This window comes from Manis javanica, chromosome 8 (assembly GCF_040802235.1).
Source record: "Manis javanica isolate MJ-LG chromosome 8, MJ_LKY, whole genome shotgun sequence".
NCBI classification, from domain to species: Eukaryota; Metazoa; Chordata; class Mammalia; order Pholidota; family Manidae; genus Manis; species Manis javanica.
Genome location: NC_133163.1, coordinates 35,187,209 through 35,200,814, shown reverse-complemented (window position 1 = coordinate 35,200,814; position 13,606 = coordinate 35,187,209). Strand labels below are relative to the sequence as shown.

Genomic DNA, 13,606 nt, shown 5'->3' with positions numbered 1-13,606 from the left:
AGGATTAGTTGTATTTGTTGTATTTTCAAAAAAATATGTGGTTTTGGGAGGAGATTTCTGCTGCTCTACTCACCGCCATCTTGGTTCTCCGAGAAATGCTTACTTTTAACATTAAACATTTACCTTTAACACTCAGAGGAATAGTTTTAAAATTAACAGTAACATTTTTTAATTGTGTATTGGTAGGAAAATATTTAATCATAATTTTAATTTCCTTTTGTAGATACTTTGAGGAGTGTCTACATAATTAGACAATGAAGAACTGAGGAAATTATTTATTTAGCTTCTTTGTGTTTGAATACTTAGTTTGGATAGTGTGGAGCAAGTGGGAATGTCTGACCATGATTCCCTCCTGTCCTTAATAGTACCCATTGTATATACAAATAAGAGCCTGTTTGCACATCCATGGGATGTTTACTGGGGACAGAGTGGCTGGTCAGTCATGGGAGTACTGGCCCAGGGTTGGGGTGGAGAGGAAACTCCCATTCTCTCCTCTCCTCAGTTCCTGGTAGGTAATCGGTCATGCTTCCGCCAGTCACCAGAGACCTGCCCACAGAATTCCTCCTGGTGCTAGAGTGGGTCTTGGGTGGGGGCAGCAGTGGAGAGAGCTGGGAGAGCAGGGAGAGTGCAGAGAGCGCTGTGGAGCCCCAGTGCTCCTGGAGAATTCAGCTAGAGCTGCCGGGGAGCTTGGACAGTGGGGAGTGAGGAGAGGAGCGACTGGGACCTACTGCCGTGAGAATAAGCTCCCTTTTAAGCCCACAACTCCTTGCCCTTGCCTATTCCCGGTCTCACCAAATTCACTTGGAACTTGCTTAGGATGGGGGACTCCCCCCTCCCTGAGCAACAGATGTAGTTATTAATAGATAATAGATTGAATGTATTTTTTATTAAAAGATTTGCCTTTACTCTCACCTTTTCTTAGTATGACTTTTGACTTTCTTAATTAGGGAAAGAATACATGAGTTTTGGGAGTCCTGGTTATATCTGTTCAATATTCTTAGGTTTTCAAAGTATAATAGGGCAAATCATATTAAATTATTTCATGACTATTTTCCTCTTAATTTCTTGAGTAACTTGTGTTTTTCTCAGGAGAAATTAATTAATTTATGAAAAATGTTCCATTGTGCATGTAGATTCTTCATAACAAACTCATTTTATTAGAAATATAAACTTATAGAAGCAACTTAACTTTTTTTTATTCTCTGAAAGGTAATGTTGACTTTAGTTATTGGAGTTTCAGATGATAAGGTGACTGAATTTGAAAACTGCATCCTGGGGTCTGTTTATCTTTTTACATGACAATGTTAAAAAATGGTTCAAATGGTAATGTTAATCTTTAGAGGTTAACATTGCTTAGATGTAAATAGAAGTATCATTCCTCTTCAAAATAAGAGTTTTGTCAGGCCACATAGTCCTTGAGACTGTGATATACCAAATTTGAAACAATTTTTTTCCCTGGATGTTGAGCTGTAAGTGCTATGAGTGTATAAAACCTTCACATACTGAGGATATGAAGCAAAGCCATCAAACAATAAAAAAGATTTTGGATCCCTTTCTAAACTTTCTTTACTTTTTCATTTCTGTAAAATAAGATGCCTGTTCCAATTCAGTGAGTATGGTAATACCAAATCCAGGTAGAATAGCACATCTCATCTTATCTTCATTTTTTTTTAAAGGTGAGATAGTTTATAGAATAGAGAATAAATCATTTTATTAGATTTTAACTCCCCTTCTGGTATAAAAATATGAATCTTTTTAGCAGTAAGTCTACTTATTTTAGATACTTTAAAAATGATTTATAAGAGAGGAATTACAGGAAAATGGCAACAAATGCCTAAATAAATACCATAGAAAAGAATGATAGATAGCACTTATAATTGGTATTTTAATTGTTACATGAGGGTATGTATATAGATAAAAACATTGTGTCAGGCTAAAGGAAGTTAGTGGTTTCTCCTTTTATACACTCTACAATACTTGTACATTCCTTCATGGCACTCATTTATTCATTATTCAATAATATTTAATAAGGCACAATTTTACAGGCACAATTCTAGACTCTGAATGATAGCAGTCCAAAATAGACAAATTACTGATGTCATGGGCTTATATTCTAGTGGAGAAACAGATACTAAATAAATATGTGTATCAGATGGTGAGAAGTGTTGTAGAGAAAAGTCAGTACACCAGGAAAGGTCGGGGGGGAGTGTACCATTTTTATGTAAAATGGTAGGAAGGGTTTCACTGAAAAGGTGAATGGGTATAAGGCTATAGTGGGTATTTGGGCAAATGACTTTTAGACAAGTTTAAAATCACTGTGTTGGGTGTAGGGTCATCATATTTTAGAAACGTAAGATAATTGTGTAGCTATTTGTTTCATTTTTGCTTTCTCAGTAGATTCTAAGATCCACTAAAACAGTGGTGATTATCTCTGTCTTGCTCATCACTGTATCCTCGTCATTCAGTATAGTGTCAAGCACATGGTAGGCAAGGAGCCGTGGATAAATATGGATGAATTTATGAATGATGAATGGGAATTTTGAAGGAATTTTAAAAAATTTTGAAGTTTATACTATTAAAATATTTGAGCTGCAAATGGTCCTTATAGGTCATAAGAAAATGAGAGCTCTTTAGGTAGAATGATTCTTCCAGAAGTCACTTAATTAGTAGCATTCTTGGGATTGCAAGGGTTTTTATGTCTCATTCTAAGTATTGATAGGGAATCCTTTTGTTTCAGGGTATCTGGTCTGGATGCGGGAAGATACTCTGCAGAAGACCTCCTTGCAGTAGAATCTGGAATCAGATAACTAGGTCGAAATTCCTGTTTGACACTTGGCTAGCTGTGTGACACCTCCATCCCCCATTACTGTATCTTTACATTCCCTGGTTTTCCTTTCTGTGAGACAGATACTGTTATATCCATTCCCTTATTCTTTATAACATAAACATTTTCTCTTGTCTAATGGGACTTTTTTCATTAAGCTTCTAATTACTACTCATGTAGACTCTTCTTTTTTTTTTAAAGGAAGTTATGATTAAAACAGGATTAGAATAGGCATACTTTGGTTCTATGAAACCTTCTTAAAGTTATTTGTTAACGTGTCAAAGTTTTATCTAATGAGGGAGCAATCAGGAAGACAGAGTATGTAAGCTACAGGAGTTCATGTATTCATTTAGGAAAGGGATGTCAAGGTAAAATTGCTAAGCTAAATAGAAGTGTGCTTTCTAGGATAAGGAAGCCATTTCACCTTTGGCGTTTAATCCTCAGAAAAATTGGACTGTAAAACATTGAGTTAATTTATGTATCTTTATGGTCTTTATCATCATCTCCAGGATCATCAGACTGAATTTCATCATTATCTCTAGAACAATTTCTATCTGTTTCATTGATTTTAGTATGTTTTGGAAGCTTGCCATATGCCTTGAAACTTATAATTCATCATCACTGTATTTTAAAATTGCATCAGCTGTGTTATCCTGATAGTTGGGCAGAGCACCCAGTAGGATGTGTGAGGTATTTATTCAGTGACCATTTTTCTGTTTTTCTTTGATATGACATAATCTCTTTACACCATCTAAACACTTTGTTTCTAATCATCTACTTTCCATCATTTTGATTATCTGAGCATATTCTTATTCATTCTCTTTGCACACCAGTTCTTTTTGGGCTTATTCTCATTCTTACCTTGCACCTCCTTTATATTATTCTTGGGATGGTAATGCCTTGTGGAATCTTGGACTCCTTTCCGGTGGCTGCTTCTCTGAGTGCCATGGGAGAGTTTTGAGACCAAGCTTTCTCTGAGACAGGCTCAGCAGCAGCAAATTTCTTTCCTTCCCTCTCCCTTTTCTGAGTGCCTTAATGTTTTTAAGGTTTTCTAGGTGGACCTCTTTTCCTAGGTCTTTGCTGAACATACCAAAGATTCAGTGAGGACGCATTATCTTGCTTGTGAGAACTTGAATGTTTCTTGGCCCTGTGTGAGCTATCAGAATTATTCAGCTAAGCTGCTTCCTAATTTTTCTTTCCCAGAAGTTGTTTTTGCTCAGCATATTGTGGGTTTTTACCTTATGCACATGAGGATTGGGATTCAGGTAATTTAAGGTGCTCCTTTTTTTTTTTCTTTAAACAGATCTTTGTGCATGTATATGTGTGTTTTTAAAATAGATCTCTAAATAGGTCTTTTTAAAATAGCTCTCTCATTTCAGGGATTTTTCCCCCAAAATAACTATTGCCTTGACCTTTTTGTCTCTGATGTTTGTCTTTTCAACTCAGCAATGCATTGGATTCTCTTTGGGTTTCCCCTCTAAAATACTGCCGTAACAAAAATGCTTTCAGAAGGACATCCCAGGTAATTATAGGGCTCACCTGTTTTGTTTTCCTTTTTTTAGGAATCAGTTTTGAGCTTCTTGTTGTCCAACGTTATATACATCATTTGCCTAGTTTTCTAGCTGTTTACGTTTGGAAGCTAATTTTGTATCCTGTTATTTCCTCATGGGTGAAAGTAGAGGTCTCTTAACCCTTTGAAAATGAAGAATTACATTCTTAGCAAGTGATACATCCTGCCCATTTCAAATTGTGTTCAATTATCATTATTTGCAAAAATTCATGCTTTAAATGTTGCCCAAATTAAATTTATCTTAGTAACAACATTTCTGCTATTCGTCAACACATAGCTGTAAATAAAACCTACTTTGGCTGCTTTTCATCTAATATTAGTTACCAGTCAACTGATGCATTAAATTAAAGTTGGTGTAATTCTTATGATTTATAATAGCTAATTGTTTTTGGTACTTTTATGCCTCACTGAAGGTCACTGGCTGTTTTATGGTACTTTTTTTTAAAAACAAGATTCAGTATAACTAAAAGAGAAAAGCTTTAATGAATTCTTACTTAGCATAGGAACTTTTTAGTAATAAAAAATGTTTTTATTTTCCAATCATTCCAATCATTGAGGTACAGTGAAAAGTTTTAAGTTTGGCACTGCTCACTATTTTCTTTAATATTCCTCCAGTTAGTTTAAAAACATTGGCAGTTGAAGTAGACTATAAGCATAAACTGGTATGAAGTTAATTGAGAATGTCTCATTAAGTTTGGAATTATGGTAAAAGGATGTTTTTGTGAGGAGCAATACACTGAGTCTAAATTTTATTTTAAAGAATGTGAGATGCTTATGAAAGTTAACAGTTCTCATGCTTGTAGTTGATTCAGTTGGTGACATGAGCTTCATTCTTTATCTTTAGTGCTTACAATGTTTCAGTTACTATACTAGGTGCAAGGTACCCTATCTGATAGTCATTATGTGTCTATACTATTCTTAAAAGAGAGAATTGAAATTCTTAGGGGAATATTTGATAATGAGCCAGTAGTAGCAATGTGATTTGTATATTGTGTGCTCAGGCTTAAGAAAGGCATTTTGACTCTGGCTTCATAATTGTACAATGTAAATCTTAAAACCTGAAGAAATTCGTTGCCATAATTTACTTATCTCTCAAGGAATGAGGTTGTAATTATAGGTGACAGAAGTATAAATCCATTAATTTTAATAGATGGCAACAAAATGTCTGAATTTGATTCTGTTACTTTCTATTATTTCTTTAATGTTTTCTGATACCTTTACAATTACTGTTTTTAGATATATCCTTTGAGTTTGGTGTAGCAAAAGACTTTAATATTTTGATAGCAGATGTAAAATGCAGACATCTAATTATTCAAGATCTTTAGATACTAATGACTGTTGAAGTCTTTTAGATAATGATGACTATTCAAACTGGTGTATGACAGTCAGTAGGTCCATTTGCCAAAGCCACCTTTGTTTTTAGTCTGTTACTGCTAAAAGAGATGGGTCTACCTATCGTATTGCCTAGGCAACATGGAAGTACTGCATTTCATCTTCCTAAATTGCTTACCATTGCAATTCATGTTTGTTATTTTGCTTTGTGTTTCCTTGTAATTCCAGCCCCAAAGAGTTATAATTTTATAATCCCTTGGTCAGCCAAACCATTGCTTTGCTTTGATTCATTTGGAGTCAAGAACCAGGACTCCATAGTTAAATATATCTAGCTGTGAATCTTGGCTTCTCCTGGTTTTTTGACCTTAGGTGAGTTATTTAACCTTTTTACTGGTGTGTTTGATATTAATTTAATAGATTAATCGTTAATTAGGTAGACTCTGGAGTCAGTTTGTAAGGATTCAAATCCTAGCTCTGCTACTTATAAACTGTGACTTTGAGCAAGTTACTAACTTTTCTGCATCCTCTTTCTCATCTGTATATTAAGGATAAAAATTGTGCTTATCTATAATACAGTTTGAGTAAACCTGGCATATATATAGCAAGTACTCAACAAATGTTTGCCCTTACAATTTTCTATAAAATGAGGATTAAAAATAATAGAGGTTTTTATGGAGCATGAATGAATAAATAAACACTGCACAGGGGACCTACTACATGTGCAGTGAATTATGGTACTGTAATTGGATTGATGATAATTATGATGATGTAGCAGATGTGTAGGTGAAATAAGCATAGGTCCAAGATTTGTAAAGAAGAGACCACACTGGAGCTCCATTGCTTTGCTGATTGGTCAAGACATACAGAGTGAGTTCCAGCATTCTGTTTGGCCACTTATTCAAAATAAATAAATTTTTTTTCTATCCCAACTGGTACATAAAATGTGGTAGATGAAAGATCCTGTCCTATAATGCTTACTGTACTTACTGTTATATCAGTACAGTTGGGATTGGCCACATTCCACAAATAACCAGAAGCATTTATTGGGAAAAGCTTTTATATCAGCTGCATTAAGTTAAAGATATGATATAAATCTTGTTGCAGTATTTAGAGTTATTCAGAAGCCGAAAAATGGATAGGGAGTCATGATGCAGGTTGCTAGTATTCTACCCAACCATAAAATCTGTTTTCCTCTTTTTCTATAGTAATAGAATCCTGATTTTTTTTTTTTGGCTAGGCACATTTATGCCTGGAAGAAAAAACTGTATTTACCAGCTTTGTGACTAAGTTCTTGCAAAAGAGATAAAAGCAGAAGTATTATGTGTGTGCTTGTGAAGGGCAATGACTCAGCTGTAAGAGACCCCATTTTGCCATTCAGTTTCTCTTCTTCTTTTTGACCTTCATTGAAGACATGGTAACTGGAGCTTTAGCAGACATTTTGGACCATGAAGTGATCTTGATGATGGAAACCAGGCACCTAGAATAGTGGAAGAGAAAGTTAGAAGCCCAGGTACCTGAGGATACTGTGCAACCACCATCTCTACATCACCTCTCCATCCTAGACTACTTTTACAAAAGAAGAAAAGGAAACCTCAGTCTTGTTTTAAGCTAAGATGCTGCTGTGTTGGGTATTCTGTAATGTGCCAAACCATAACCTTATACTGAGGGAAAGAAGTATAAATAATAGAGAGACATTGCACTTTAATGGTTTGTGTACAGAGGGAGCTGTGGGGGGCCAGTTAAGGTAGAATAGTATAAATGACTAAGAAATTGAGAAGATTGTGGATTTACTTTGATCATACTGGTGAAATCTTTTTAGATTAATGGGAAACATGAAACTTATTTTATAGAAAAAATGAATATACTTAATAATTCAATGACATTTGTACAACTAGTTATCATATCACATTTTGTCACATATTGAAGGTAGTTAGAAGAAATGGTGAAATTCATGGGGGCCATAAGTCATTCTTGTCATTAGAATATGAAGTTTTTTATGAGTTACTATTGTTAGCTTGTTATTCCATTGTTAAATGAAGTAGTTATAACTATAGATTTTTCTGGTAAATCCCTTTTTATAAATGACACAGTGTCTTTCAAAGGTTTGGATTGGCTAATGTGAAAAATATGTTATAAAACATTGGATTAGCCATTTTCTGTGAAAGAGATTGAAGGAAGATTATTTTGAAGCCTATACAGCAAATGATTGATATGCTTCCACTCTTTACATAAAGATGATTCTAAAAAATTGTGTTTGTATTGATACTTGGGCCCTCACTTTTTAATGGCTTTTATGACACCAAAATAATTGATTTAACACATTTAATTCAGTAGCTTTGGATAGACAAAGGTTTAGATGTTTAAGATGTCATGTTGCCTAATATATGATTTGGTTTTACTTGAACATTGTGGAGTTATATGTCTAGAAAGACTACAGGAGGTCATCTATATCAATTTTAATTTGTCAGAAGTACTTCCTATGAAGTTTCTACCTTTGATTTTTCCTTGTGGATATATTAATTCCTTTCCATACAAATTGTTTATTTAAACGTTAGTTAGTATTAAGTACTATACATACTTTACTCATGTCACTTTAATCACCTTATTTTCTGCTTTGTATTTAGAGTTTCCTAGGCAGTGCATACAACTTGAGTGGTGTGGAAATACCACATACCCTCAGATCTCTAACTATCTATTCTATGGGATAGAATATCTTCTTCAATAATAAATTTCTTTTGGTACTGGCAGTATAATACTCCATTGTATTAGTTTTTTCAGTTGCTGACATACATGTTTGCTTATTTGATGTATCTAATGCTGTAATTTGATGTATTTTAATGTGTCTTTAATTATTAATGACCTTGAGCATCCATTTATGTATATTTTAATCATTTGTATCAACCGCATAAGATACTCCTAGACACATATAGTCTTAACTGCTTCATTTTGAATCCTGTCTTTTCTAGTTAGTAATTTTATTACTTTGAATATTTTCATCTGATTGGCAGGATAGTGTTGCAAAAGGGATGTTAAATAAATTTACAGATTCAGAAAACCTGTATTCTTACCTTAGCATATAATAGCTTGTAAATGAGCAAATTTTTTGAGCAAATTAGTTAAGGCCTGTGAGCTACAATTCCTCATCTATAAAAGGGTGGTAAATTATAATTTTTTTTGAGGAATAAGTTAGAATCATAAATTATATAGAACCATACAAACATAAAATGATAAAATACTTATATTGTCTTCACTTTTAAAAAAATACAGAAATATTTTATCAGATCTTTTTTCCTCTGGATGTGTTCATCTTATAACTGTAAGTTTGTATCTTTTGGCTATCTTCACTTAGTTTGCCCACCTCCCATCTCCTGCCTCTGGCAACCACGGATGGATCTGTTCTCTCTATCTATGAGTTAAGGTTTTTGTTTTTGTTTTAGATCCACATGTAATTGAGATTATACAGTATTTGTCTTTCTCTATGTGATTAATTTCATTTAGCATAATGCCCTCAAGGTCCATCCATGGTGTTGCAAATGGCAGGATTTCCTTTTTTAGTGGTTGTATACTATTCCATTGTATATACACCACATTTTTTTAATGCATTCATATGTTGATGAATACTTCAGTTGTTTCCATGTCTTGACTATTATAAATACTGGTGCAGTTTTACTTATTAAAAAACATAGGGATGCAGATATCTTTTTGAGATAGTGAAATATTTCCTTTGTATAAATACCTAGAGGTGGAGTTGCTGATCATATAGTAGTTCTATTTTTAATTTTTTGAGGGATCTCTGTACTGTTTTTCTTTGTGGCTGCACCTCCAATAGTACACAAGAATTCTCTTTTCTTCATATCTTCACCAGCACCTGTTAATTCTTTCTGTCTCTTTTTCTTTTCTGTCATTCGTTCTTTTTTCTTACTTTCCTTCCTTCCTTCCTTCTCTCCCTCCCTCTTTTCTTCCTTTCTTTCTTTCATCATAGTCATTCTAACAGGTGTGAGGTAATGTCTCATTGTGGTTTTGATTTGCATTTCGCTAGTGATTAGCAATGTTGAACACCTTTTCACATACCTATTGGCCCTTTGTATGCTGTCTTTGGAAAAATGTTCAAATCCTCTGTTCATTTTTTAAATGGATTATTGTTGTTTTTTCTCTTGAGTTATATGAGTTCTTTATTTATTTTGGATATTAACCCCTTACCAGATCTATGACTTGTAAGTACTTTCTCCCATTCTGTAGGCTGCCTTTTTATTTTGTTGATGGTTTCCTTTGCTTTACAGGAGCTTTTTGGTTAGCTGTGTCCCACTTACTTATTTTTGCTTCTGTTGCCTTTGCTTTTGGTGTCAAATCAAAAATATCATTGCCAAGACTGGTATCAAGGAAGTTATAAAACTTTGTGGTACAGAGTCTTTGGGATTAAGGAAAGGGCTAACTATAACTTCTCTATTTACTAATAAATAATTGTAGCTTTCATTTATCAAGCCTATAGTATATGCTGGTTACTGTGACTAGCACTGTACATATGTATCAGTTCGAGACTACTTTAAGTATTCATTTACACAAGTAAAAATGAATAAATTAGACAAGGTTAATAGTCTAACCCAGTCAAAATATAATAATTTCAGCTACTATGCTTTAACTCTAATTGATGCAAAATGGATGTTATTAACTGTAAAATTAAATAATTTGGCCACACTCAGCAGCCAGAAAATAGAGGAAATGGGGAAACACTGTTCTAGACTCTAAAACTCACTTTATTAAACCTCTGATGTTTATATTGATAACTGTTAACTGAGTGCTTATCTTTGTATAGATGTTTTAGTAGTTGCTTTAAGTATTGCCTTAAAAACACATAACTTACCAGTCTACAGGTATTTATGTTTTACCAGTTGGAATGAAGTGTAGAAACTTTACCTCTCTGAAGTCCCTTTACCTTCTCTCACTTATAATTGTCTTAAATATTTCCTCTACATATATTTAAAACTGTAAGAGTGTTAAACTTTTTGCTTCAACTGTCAAACATAATGTAGAACACTTAAGAAGAGAATGGAAATTATATTTACCCATATTTTTTCTCTTTCTGTTGTTCTTTCTTCTGGGATATATAAGACAAAAAGAAAACCCAGAGTACTCACTGCACATTGCTCCTTTAGCTCCTAGATCCCTAGCAGGTCTGCTTTTTCTTTCGACCTTTCACAATCGTCTTGTATTTGTTTTGAGTGTCTAGGGTTTTTTAGCTGTTCTTAGTGGGAAGGATAGGGAGAAGTGTGTCTTCTCTGTCTTGGGCTGGAACCAAAAATTGCTTTACTTAAAGATAAAAAAATTAAGTTAGGTGGAGTTGTTTCATCTAGTCTTCCTAACTGTTATTTGGGAAGAGATGTTTGAGGCCATTAAATATCTGGATTAAATTATACTCTTGACATATCCTAGTTATGTAGTTGCCTGTCCTTGGGTTGAAAAATATGTGTAGAAGGAGATTTTTCTAGCTTACCTTTTAATTCTTTGAGTCAGAAGGTTCTTCTTAATAACAATAAAAAAAAGAAGTTTCATTGATTTTGGTTTTGCCACTTATTTGCTTTACAAGTTTGGGAAAGTTATTAAAGTTTTATTTAATATTTAATTTCTTCCACTTAAAAATGGGAATAAAGTACTTATATCATAAGTTGTTGAGAAGATTAAATAGTATTAAAATCGTGAAGCAGTGAGAAAAGCACTGTGCATTCAGAAAGCACTATATAAATACAGCTATTATTGTTACACTTAGAATGATATACCCATATGATGGGAATTATTACAGTCATTTCAAGGATAAAAAATACAGGCTCTGAGAAGGTAAGATACCTTGCCTGATTCTTTATGGCCCAATTCTACATCGGTATTGCCAGGATTTATACCCAGTTCTGTCTGACCTTAGAGCTTACACTTTTCAGGGTATCATATCAACATCATCAAATCTCTATGCCTCCCTGCATTTTCACCTAACATTGTATTATGTGTGTTTGTCTTCATACTTAACATTTTAAACTGAGCCAGCTTCTCTTATTTTAGAATATATAAATTATGCCTTTGTCATCCATCTGGCTCGTGTATTCATGAATTGAATACTAGCCAATAATGTCATTATAATATTCTTCATACATGCTGTAGTAAAGATTAGCCTTTAAAGGGCTTTCATGCCTCTTATATAAAGATTGAAATATAATATGTCATTAAATTTTTCAATAGCATAAAATGTTTATTATACATTTGAATCTCTGTTATTCTGTAGAAAACTTTTTGAGTCTGATTTTTTGAATCTCTGTTCTTTAAGAGTTCTTTAGAAAGACTGAATCTTTATTCATTATTTGTGTTGTATATAACTTGGAGTTTTTCAATGTATGTTAGCTCTTATTAATTATTAAATGTAGTGTTTGAAGACTGAAGCTTATTGAGAGTTGGCTTGAATACAAGTCTTTAGTTTGAAATTGTATGTGTATATATTTTTTTCTAAAATATATTTTTGATACTTTCTGCATATAAATACTTTCTGCATATAAAATTTTTGATACTTTCTGCATATAAAAATAAATATATAAACATGAAAATGACTTTAAGTCTTAATTCTCATTCTTTTAAGAGTTGATTTTATTTGCTATTTTGTCTAGGATTTTGATTATAGATATTTATATATGTGCTCTTGGGTCATATTCATACACTTAGTTTTCAATTCAACAAATATTTAATAAAGGGCTTGTTCTGTTTTAGGCACTGTGCTGTAAGTTCCTGCTCTACTGGTACATATCTTTTAGTATAAGAAATAAACCAATAAGTGTTTTGATAGAGAATAATGAGGGATAGTGATATCCTTTTTTTTTTTTCTAAAGATGTTGTAGCATTCTTGTAGGGTCTTATAGTTATTCTTTCATTTTTTCTTGATTTCAGTGTCCCAGTTTTATTCTGGGACCTACCCTTAGAGATAAATCCTGGTTAGTCTAAGCCATAATGGCAATCCCATTCCACTATCTGTGATTGATTTTGGACGAGTTGATCCTGGATAATAAATGGAAAATCTTCTGGGGAGACTTCTGTCAGTAGTTTACTCTCCCTTAAAATGACACAAACTAGGAGAGATTGCCAATTGTTCTTTGGTAATGAACCATCATTACATGTGGCTGGAATCGAGGCAGCCGACTAGTTACCATCAAGAGCAAGCCTGAGAACAAAAGCTGACATGCCAACGGGGTAGAATAGAATAGAAAGATGGGAAGAGATTCTTGACAATTTATGGACTGGTTGAGTTATCTTTTAACAATTGAGAAATTAAAATTTCCTTACTTTTTAAAGCCATTTTGAGTTGGGTTTCCTCTTGCTTGTATCTTAACAGGTCATAATTGATGAATGTTCAGGGTCTGTCTCTGCAAAGAGGTGACATTTAAATAGAGATCTGAATTACTAGAACGAGCCAAAGGAATTGAAGGTCAGGTAGAAGGAACAGCAAGAATGAAGTCCCCATGATAGGTAAGAACTTGGAATATTCTAGAACCTGGCAGAAAGCTGGTTTACCTAGTTTCTAATGAACAAGGGAAAGACAATAGTAACTAATATTTATAAATTGCATTACAGTTTATAAATCACTTATAAATATATTGTTTCACATGATCTTCACAGTTATGTGAGGATATATTATTATTTCTACTTTATAATTGGGTAAGCTGCCTGTGTATTTATAACTAGTGATTGATTTGAAATGGTTGCTCTTTCTCCTACTGTTATGCTGTCAATCAATTATATATTATATATTATATATATTTGATAAACAGTTAACATGGTAAGAGTTCACTTTTAAAAAAATTTATTAGTACTATCACTTTTTGGCCATATTAATTTATTCAGGGCCAAAG

General features: G+C 33.4%; 1 protein-coding gene across 15 annotated transcripts in view; it reads left to right on the top strand.

Annotated features, from left to right (window-relative positions):
* FUT8 (fucosyltransferase 8) overlaps window positions 1-13,606 on the top strand; it is a 379,544-nt gene that overhangs the window by 193,174 nt on the left and 172,764 nt on the right. For 9 of the 15 annotated variants that reach the window (XM_037006150.2, XM_073242247.1, XM_073242243.1 and 6 more), the window contains one exon: window positions 13,090-13,223. The exons of 5 other annotated variants lie outside the window; for them this stretch is intronic. The gene's annotated coding sequence lies outside the window, so the exon portion shown is untranslated. Of the gene's footprint in view, window positions 1-2,792; window positions 2,812-13,089; window positions 13,224-13,606 lie in introns of those variants that run through there. One more of the 15 variants, XM_073242250.1, reaches the window with a different exon arrangement.